The 9081-nt window shown below is 32.8% G+C and overlaps 1 pseudogene; it reads left to right on the forward strand.

Annotated features, from left to right (window-relative positions):
* The first annotated feature begins 2943 nt into the window (after window positions 1-2943).
* LOC109185750 lies at window positions 2944-7316 on the forward strand (annotated as a pseudogene).
* The last annotated feature ends 1765 nt before the right edge of the window (window positions 7317-9081 follow it).

Genomic DNA, 9081 nt, shown 5'->3' on the forward strand with positions numbered 1-9081 from the left:
AATGAATATTTTTTTAAAAAATAAAGGCATTATAGACATCTAATTCTAAATTAATTAAATGCATATGTATTTTTTTTGTTGTAGCTACTACTTTATTTAGTTTAATAAGAGTAATAAAGTGACATACATATTTTTCATCAACAATAACGCAATCATTGCTTTTTTGTTTTGTTTTGTTTTTTTTTTTTAATTTACATTCGTTGTTGAGACAAATTGTTTTGAGGGTGTGTCAATGACAATTGTTACAATTCCTGTCAATATAGGATATAATAAATAATTTAAAATATATAGGTACAATTGATATTGTTATAATAATATAGTAAAAATTAACTTACAAATTTCTTTAGAAGTTTTCATGCTTTGATAAAATTTTGATGTCTAAACCTGTTCAATTAGAGCCAGCGGGATGTCAGCATTGTCATTCGTTAGAAAATGATCCTACCGTTTTAGAATACAGGTGTAATTGTATTTATGATCAACAATTTTGTAGTTACGTCGCGCAGGCCTAACAATGATGTAAGAACAATTTTGTCCGATAAAAAAATAATAGTATAATATTTGTAAAGTAATGTACAATAATTGTACCATTATAAAAATACATAAAAAAAAATATGAATACCATAACGACCTAAATCATACCAATAATGCAAAAGTATAATTGAAATATTAAGTTTTTTTCTGATCTAAATAATCAAAAGAAGATTAATTAAATAATAATAAAAAAAAAAACTTAACCTAAATATGTTTTTCTTTTAAATGCATAAAAATCAAATGATTTTTAAAATTCTTGATTTATAATCTTTGATGCTTAACTTTGAATGTTATGTATTTAGTCAGACTAATTATTTGAACAAAGTTTATGTTAAATTTTATATTATATATATTTTAAATATATTTTAACATATTCATAGTATATGTTTAACAATTATGTCAACTCTAATTGGGATGTGGTTCGAAACTAAGACTTTTCTTATAGAAATTAATGTGTAAGTTAAAATAATAAATAGTTAACGGAATATTCCGTTACTAAAGTTTATGCTAACGGAATTTAAGTTATTTAAGGAAAGAAAATAATATAATAGAGGGTAAATAAGAAAAATCAATAAAAAATATTAAAATAAAAATAATATGAACCATTCATTTTAAGAAACAATAGTATAATATGAACCATTCATTTTAAGAAACAATAGGACTGACATTTTTTTGTTCCAGTTAAGGACCTAACATTATTGGTTCTTATTAAAATTGTAGATAGATTGTAAATTGTAGATAGATTTGTCTTTTCTATGTAATTTATAGGTTATTATACAAAAGTGAAATTTATCTAATATTCCAATGAATACATTTCCACTCAACACCAAAATAAAATAAAATTAGACATGGGAAACATTGCTTCGAAACTAAGTTATTGTTGGAATGTTAAAATTGGATGATTAAAAAAAAAAAAAAAAAAAAAAAAACCCATTAAACAAAGACGGTCTTAAATGTTGACCATGACCTAGCAGACGACTTTTGCAACTTATGAGTACATGTTGGGGTAAATTATTGAAATAGTTTTTTTATTTTACCATATTGACTATTGACTCTTAATTTTGTTTGATAATGTTTTCTATTACGGAGTATCAAATACATACTTTAAAAAAAAAAAAATCGAATATACTGAAAGATTATTTTGATATGAATAATGTTATTTTCCGTTTTTAATTTCACCTGTTAATAATCATTTTGTAATATAACAATAAAACTTTTTATATTTATTGGCTACTTGTGAACTAACTAACGCCACCCAAATTAACAAAAGGATCTATTTACTAATTAAAATACAAGTATAATCAATCGTCTGTTATTACGTAAGAAAGTGATACCATACACAAGAATAGAGTATATCCATGCACACCCTTAAATAAGGGTTGCGAATTCCTCTTGTAAAAAAAAAAAAAAAAAAGTTAGAAGGAAATTGCAACAATACTCTTTCCATAATTTACTCATAAATCATAAGAGAATTAACCGTGGTCTCAAAACTTTGAGGTTGTTTTCCAATTACTTTAACAATGCAAGGTTATTGACTATAATGATTTTTCTCAATTTCGTCTCAAACGACTGATGACTTAATATGATCTTAGACTTTTGTGTTTTTGTTTAATGTAGATTTGTTTGTTATTCCGTCAAATTGGTGTTAAATAGATGGACAATTCAGTCATTTCAATATTGACATCTCTTTTAATTTATTTATAATGATTAAATAAATCACCCATCTTTTACGAATTGTCCTAGTAATTTCAATTGAACTCTTTTACGGATTACGAATTGTCCCAGTAATTTTAATATTTACTGCTGAGACAATTCGTAAAAGATGGGTGATTTATTTAATCATTATAAATAAATTAAAAGAGATGTCAATATTAAAATTACTGAATTATCCATCTATTTAACACCAATTTGACATAATAACAAATAGATGGACTACATTGAACAAAAACACAAAAGTTTTAAGATTACATTAGGTCACCTAAGTCGTTTAGGATGAAATTAAGAAAAACTACTATAATCAATGATATTTTAGATATTAACTCAATAAAAAAAATTACATAATTATCTTTGACCTAATTTATAAGGTATGGATGAAATGATGTAAGTCTTTTCTGAATTAAATAAAAAATTTGTCATCTTTTGAAATTCTATCTGGCTTGAATAATCTCAGTGTGTGAGGTTGTAATATACTATTGACCCATTCAATACACCAAGCACCGAGCATGGTAAAAACCCAATAATAAAGTCCCAAAATCCATCAAAATGAATCCATTAATGGGTTTTGAAAATAAGAAGAAAAAAAAAATGTGGTCCACACGTGCCAAGAGGGCATGAAGAAAAGCATGGTGGGTATTTGTCACGTGCGAGGGGCATTATAAGAACAAGGCTTGGGGGAGGGCCAACGTGTAGGCAGTATTATTCTGTGGCACACGTCTTGTTAATATTTTGTTGTATACAATATCATTGCCCCCTCCTGACCTCTCTACAACCGTAATATGCAAACCTGAGTGACAAAAATCCTCTCTTTCTTATCTCAAACTCCTTGTAGGAACCCCAAGAAGAAGAAGAAAGGAGTGGGGGGGAGAGAAAATGGAAGGCGAAATGAAGGCGTCGAGATTCAAGAGGATTTGTGTGTTTTGTGGGAGTAGCCAAGGCAAGAAGAGTAGCTATCAGGACGCTGCTATTGAGATTGGGAAAGAATTGGTATTCTTATTCTCTTGTTATGTCAACAAAAAGTTTTCAACTTTTTTTCTTTTAAAATTTTCTCTCTGTTTCTTTGCCCATTCCTTTTCTTGGTCTTGTCCTCTTGGACTGTAATGGTTAAAGTGATTCTCTTTTTCTTGCTGGAATGGGGGAGTTTTTTTGTTTTGCAATGTCTACTGAAAAATGGGGTCTTTGATTCATAACGTTGTTTAGCATGTCTCTGCTTCTTCTAGGTTGCTTCCTTGCCTTTTTGCTTATGGGGTTTTATGGAGATCGTTTGTTTTTGGGTTTTTTTTTTTTCTCTTTGCATGAAGTGTTAGGGGTTTCTGTGGTTGTAACTTGTACGTGCCTTGCCCTTACAGACAAATGACTTAAATTCCATTCTTGGTTAGCTCTGTATTTTCATGTCTCTATCTACCACCCCCACTACCCAAGATACTGCTTTTGGTTGATGAGCATAGGAGAATCACTTTTACCCTTTTCTTGCCTCCATTTTTAAGAATCCATATTTTTTAGCACTGTTAATGTGCTTTTGAGAGCATAAAGTGGACATTTTTATGTTAAAAAAAGTGGGCAATCTTGAAAGTTGTTAGTTTAGCAAAAACCCAAGTTTTCCCATTCTGTTGATCAGCAAAAGTTTTGCACCTTTTAGACTGATGTGGATTGGTGTTGCTATGAAGGTTTCAAGAAACATTGATTTGGTCTATGGTGGAGGCAGCATTGGCCTCATGGGTCTGGTTTCTCAAGCTGTTCATGATGGTGGCCGCCATGTTCTTGGGTGAGTTGCCTTCCATTCCAATCTTTCATGTTTTTTTTTTGTCCTCAAACCTCTCAAAACTATATAGTAACAGAGGATCAAGAAACATGTTTAATAATCATGAGTTTTAGTCTCTAGTTTAAGGTTAACATCCTTCTCCAAACAAACTAATTTGCTGTCATGTTACTGTTTGCCTGCAGAGTTATTCCCAAGACGCTCATGCCTCGAGAGGTATGTCTGTTATGTTTAGGAAAAGTGTTTGTTCTTTCCCTTATTAAACTATGTTTAAGGTTAGTTAAACTATGTTGTTAAGTACTAAGGAGTATTTTATTTTGGTTTTAGAACTTCTAGGTCTGAAAGGGCTTTGTTTGTTTCTTGGTTCTTGATGGTCATATCCCACATTGCATAGTACTCTTGGCAGCTCATGGTTTCACCATAAGAAGTGATTTTAGGTTCCAATTAAATGTTTTTCCTTATCTGTGTCACCATCCTTATTAGCTTTTATTATTTGCTTTTTGGTGTTTTCTTGTTGTCTGTTTATGTGGGATTCAAATTATTGGTATGTGTATATATAATAAATGTGTGTATAGGCTAATTGCTCTGCAGCTGCTGACCCTTAATGGGTTTTGGATTAAGTCCACCTATTTCTGAAATGCTCATCATTAAGTCCACTGCACAACTGCACTCCATGCAAACCACCCCCCCCCCTCCCACCCACCCACCTCCCAACTGTCTTCTTCATCCCACTCACCCCAACCAATGGGGTCAATTTGTAATTAATGTTTGTTCTTTCTGGGATGCTTTTCTTGCTCAGTTGACTGGTGAAACAGTAGGGGAAGTGAAGACTGTTGCAGATATGCATCAAAGAAAAGCAGAGATGGCAAGACATTCAGATGCCTTTATTGCCTTACCAGGTTGGTATGAGACCTCTGCAAGACCAATCTGTCACTCTTTGCACTTAAATTGTTAGGCAAATCATCTGAAACTATAGGCCCTGCCTGCTTTATGCTACATCAATTTATTTTTTTTGTGATTTTTTTCATCTTTTTAGAAAAATATTTTAACATAGAAGACAATGGGTTAAAGGGTACATTATATCTGTCTTTACGGGCAGTTCAGTTGGTTCTTCAGTGGTAGACTGTGGGCAATGATACAGAATCAAGCCTAGTAGTCGAAAGGACGAGAGAATTTCGCCTTTTGTAGGCAAAGGGTACATTAAATCTGTCCTTACAGACAGTTCAGTTGGTTCTTGAGTGATAAATTGTGGGCAATGATACAGAATCAAGCCTAGTAGCCGAAGGGACGAGAGAATTTCACCTTTTGTGGGCAAAGGGTACATTAAATCTATCCTTGTAGACAGTTCAGTTAGTTTTTGAGTGATAGACTGTGGACAATGATACAGAACCAAGCCTAGTAGTAGAAGGGAAGAGAGAATTTCACCTTTTGTGGGCGAGGGAACATTATATCTGTGATATGGACACAACAAGATTAAAGGGAAAATGTGGTTTCTGCCTTATTGGGTTTTGGACTATGATACTAAAAACAGAAACATGTATTTCTATGAAAGCAACTGTGTTAAGCTTAAATGACCCCAAAAACAGTGTGCCCTTTGAAGCAAATCACAGCTCCCAAGATTCATGATTAGAGTGCTACAAACTTCAAACTTTAAACCCTACTTGTTGACCCATCAACATCTTGCACTGAAAATCAGAGCTAGTCTCTGTGAGAGCCTACTCCTGTCATTTACTATATTCTTTCATTGTTGCTATCACAGCTTTGTGGTGTCAACTACACAAATCTTTACTTGTCATAAGTAGAAACAAGTCCAAATTGCAGGAGTTTCACATATCTGGTATTGCAAACTAGCTGCTCTACCTACCAACCTATTGTGTAATGTTTTCACTCATTTCAAGGAATTTATAGTTTCCCAAGAAATCAACACCACCCATTTTTCTCATTGTTGGTGAATCTTGGTTAAGTACACTACTCACTCTTCTCATACATTCTGAGAGACATTTTAACATGAAAGTCTTGTAGAGGATCATAAATAGATGCTACTTGGGTAACTAGTGAAACCCACAGCCACAATCCAAATGTGTGCACTGAGTAAATCCTAGTACCCTACATTATGACTTTAGTTGGCAAAAGACAACAAGGAAGTAAACCAGCCTAGGTTGTTCATAGCTGACCAGTTCAAATCAAGAACCACTCCCACTGAGAGTCAAATTCAAGTCTGTTCCAAAACATCTTCATTAATCATCATATAATCAAAATGCAGCAAGTATTCTAGTCCTTTCTTAACTATTATCTTGTAAATCAGAGTGAAAGCTAGCATGATTTCCTATTGCTTTTCATAAAAACTATTACTTATTTAAGCTTTAAGCCTCTTGTAACGAGCTCGTGACGATTATGTGCAGGTGGTTATGGTACTCTGGAGGAGCTACTGGAAGTGATTACCTGGGCTCAACTTGGCATTCATGATAAACCAGTATGCCTTGATCACCACTTCTCAGATTAGTTCGGGAAAAAAAAAATTAAGGATCTTTTCATTGTATTCAACAACCTTCAGAACTGACAAATGTGTGTGTTTTGTAGGTGGGGTTACTGAATGTTGATGGATACTACAATTCATTGTTGTCGTTCATTGACAAAGCGGTGGAGGAAGGCTTCATCAGCCCAAACGCTCGCCATATCATTGTATCTGCACCTACAGCCAAGGAGCTCGTAAAGAAAATGGAGGTAATAATTTCTAATCCTGCTAAAACCATATAAGATGCCTGCATTTTATCCCTTCATTAAAAGAGCTCTATAACCCTTTAACCATAACAAGATGATATCATTCTTTTACTTTGAAAAGGGTGGAAAAACTATATTGCAGATAACAGAGGTTTAAACTATATTCTGTTCTTCTAGGAAACTCGATTAATTAAATGCGTACTTTTATGATAACAGGAGTATGTTCCATGCCATGAAGGAGTTGCATTGAAGTTGAGCTGGCCGGGAAATGGGGCGGCTTGGGTACCCTCAGATGCATGAAATCTCTCGAAGAAAACTGGGTCTCTGCAGAATAGAAAAGCTTATTAGGATATGAAGAAAATACTGATGAACCTGACTTTTAGATTTTTGTTGTGGAGGGATGTCTTCTTTTTGTATATTTACTACTTGGAAAAAAAAATGATCTTTTAGCATATGCACATGTTACTATCCTTGTACTCCCTCCACATGGAAATTCTGTCCTTTTTTCTCTGCAATTTGTAACTAGGTACTAAGAAGATGCAATATTGAATTCCCCCATTAATGTTAACTCACTCAGCTATTGTGTCCAGTTATGCATCACTCTTAACACAGCTAAAGCCATCTTTTTTTTTTTTCTGGGTTACACGAAAGCCATGGCTGGCAACACCCACCAAATTTGAACCTCAAAAACCATAAAAGATGAAAACAAGTTGAATTGTCGTTGAGGATGATGATGAAAAAGATGGGGTCTGGCATTTGAAGGTAACGGAAGACAACAGATTTCAGATGTATGTTGTTTGTTGTTAAGGTTTGGGCCAAGAAAAACAGGGATTGATGATCCGGGTAGCGACAGATAACGGGCAATGGAGAAAGTAGGGGCCTGTATTGCATGCGTCTTTCTCCTTCTTGTTCTGGGCAAGGATGGGTGATGGGCGAGCAAAATGCATTTGTTGGCATTTGATAATTTAGGACAAAAGTTGAAGACTAGTGTTGGTCGGCAGACTTCGTGTCAATTTATGTCCTTGTTGCCTACGTAGTGGAGAATGGAGATGACCGACGAAGATCACAATAATAGAGGGTTTTTTTTTTTTTTTTTTTTTTTTTTTTTTTTTAATTAAAATAAAGAAAAGTGTCAAATAGATCACTGAATTTTTACACATTGTGCAATTGAACCATAAAAAAAAAAAAGTGTACAATTAGACTATTAAAAATTCAAAAATTGTACAAATAAGATTTTTTCACAAATTATTTCCAAATTTTTCTTAATATGATGTCATAATGTCAAATTATATATATATATATATATATATATATATATATATATATATATATATATATATATATAATATTTTAATTATTATATTTAAAAATTAAAAAAAATTCTTTTAAAAAAATTTCAAAAGAAGGTGGAGATAGCCACGACGGCCTCCATCTTTGTCCTAGACAAGGATAGAGGCAGCCATGGTTGCCCCCTCCTTCGTCCGATCTGGATGAAGGAGGGAGTAACCATGGCTGCCTCCCCTTCGTCCATATCAGATAAAGGAGGGGCAACCTTGGCTGCTCCCACCTTCATCCAGATCGAACAAAGAAGGGGGCATCTGTGGCCACCTCTATCCTCGTCTAGGACGAACGTGAGGGCAACCATGACCTTCTTCTGAAATTTTTTAAAAATATGTATTTTTTAATTTTTAAAAATAATAATTAAAATAATTTTTTATATATAATTTGACCTTTGACATCATATTTAAAAAAAAAAAAAAAAAAAAAAAAAGGAAGTAACTTGTAAAACAAATGCTATTTTCACAATTTTGTAATTTTTAATGGTCTAATTGTACACTTTTATGTTCGATGTCTCAATTGCACAATGTGTAAAAGTTCAGTGATCTATTTGACACTTTATCTAAAAAATAAAAATGTCTTGGACACAATTTTTTTTTTTTTTGAAAGTCTTGGACACAATTTAATTGATCAAGAATTCAAAATAAGTCAATAAATTTCACTTTGCTAGCAACATTTGAAAGCCAATAGGTTAGTTAACGCACATCCAGCGCTTCTTTACAAGGTAGTATAGGTAGTATATGTTCTTTACAGGGTAGTATAGGTAGTATATGTTCTTTACAAGGTAGTATCTGCTCTATACTTTCTCATGTAATATTTAATAGGTAGTATAGGTAGTATCTGTTCTTTACAAGGTAGTATCTGTTCTACACTTTCTCAGGTAATATTTAATAGGTAGTATAGGTAGTATCTGTTCTTTACAAGGTAGTATCTGTCCTATACTTTCTTAGGTAAATACTTTCTCAAGTAATATTTAATAGATAGTATCTGTTCTTTACAAGGTAGTATATGTTCTG

This window comes from Ipomoea nil, unplaced genomic scaffold (genome assembly GCF_001879475.1).
Source record: "Ipomoea nil cultivar Tokyo-kokei standard unplaced genomic scaffold, Asagao_1.1 scaffold1361, whole genome shotgun sequence".
NCBI classification, from domain to species: Eukaryota; Viridiplantae; Streptophyta; class Magnoliopsida; order Solanales; family Convolvulaceae; genus Ipomoea; species Ipomoea nil.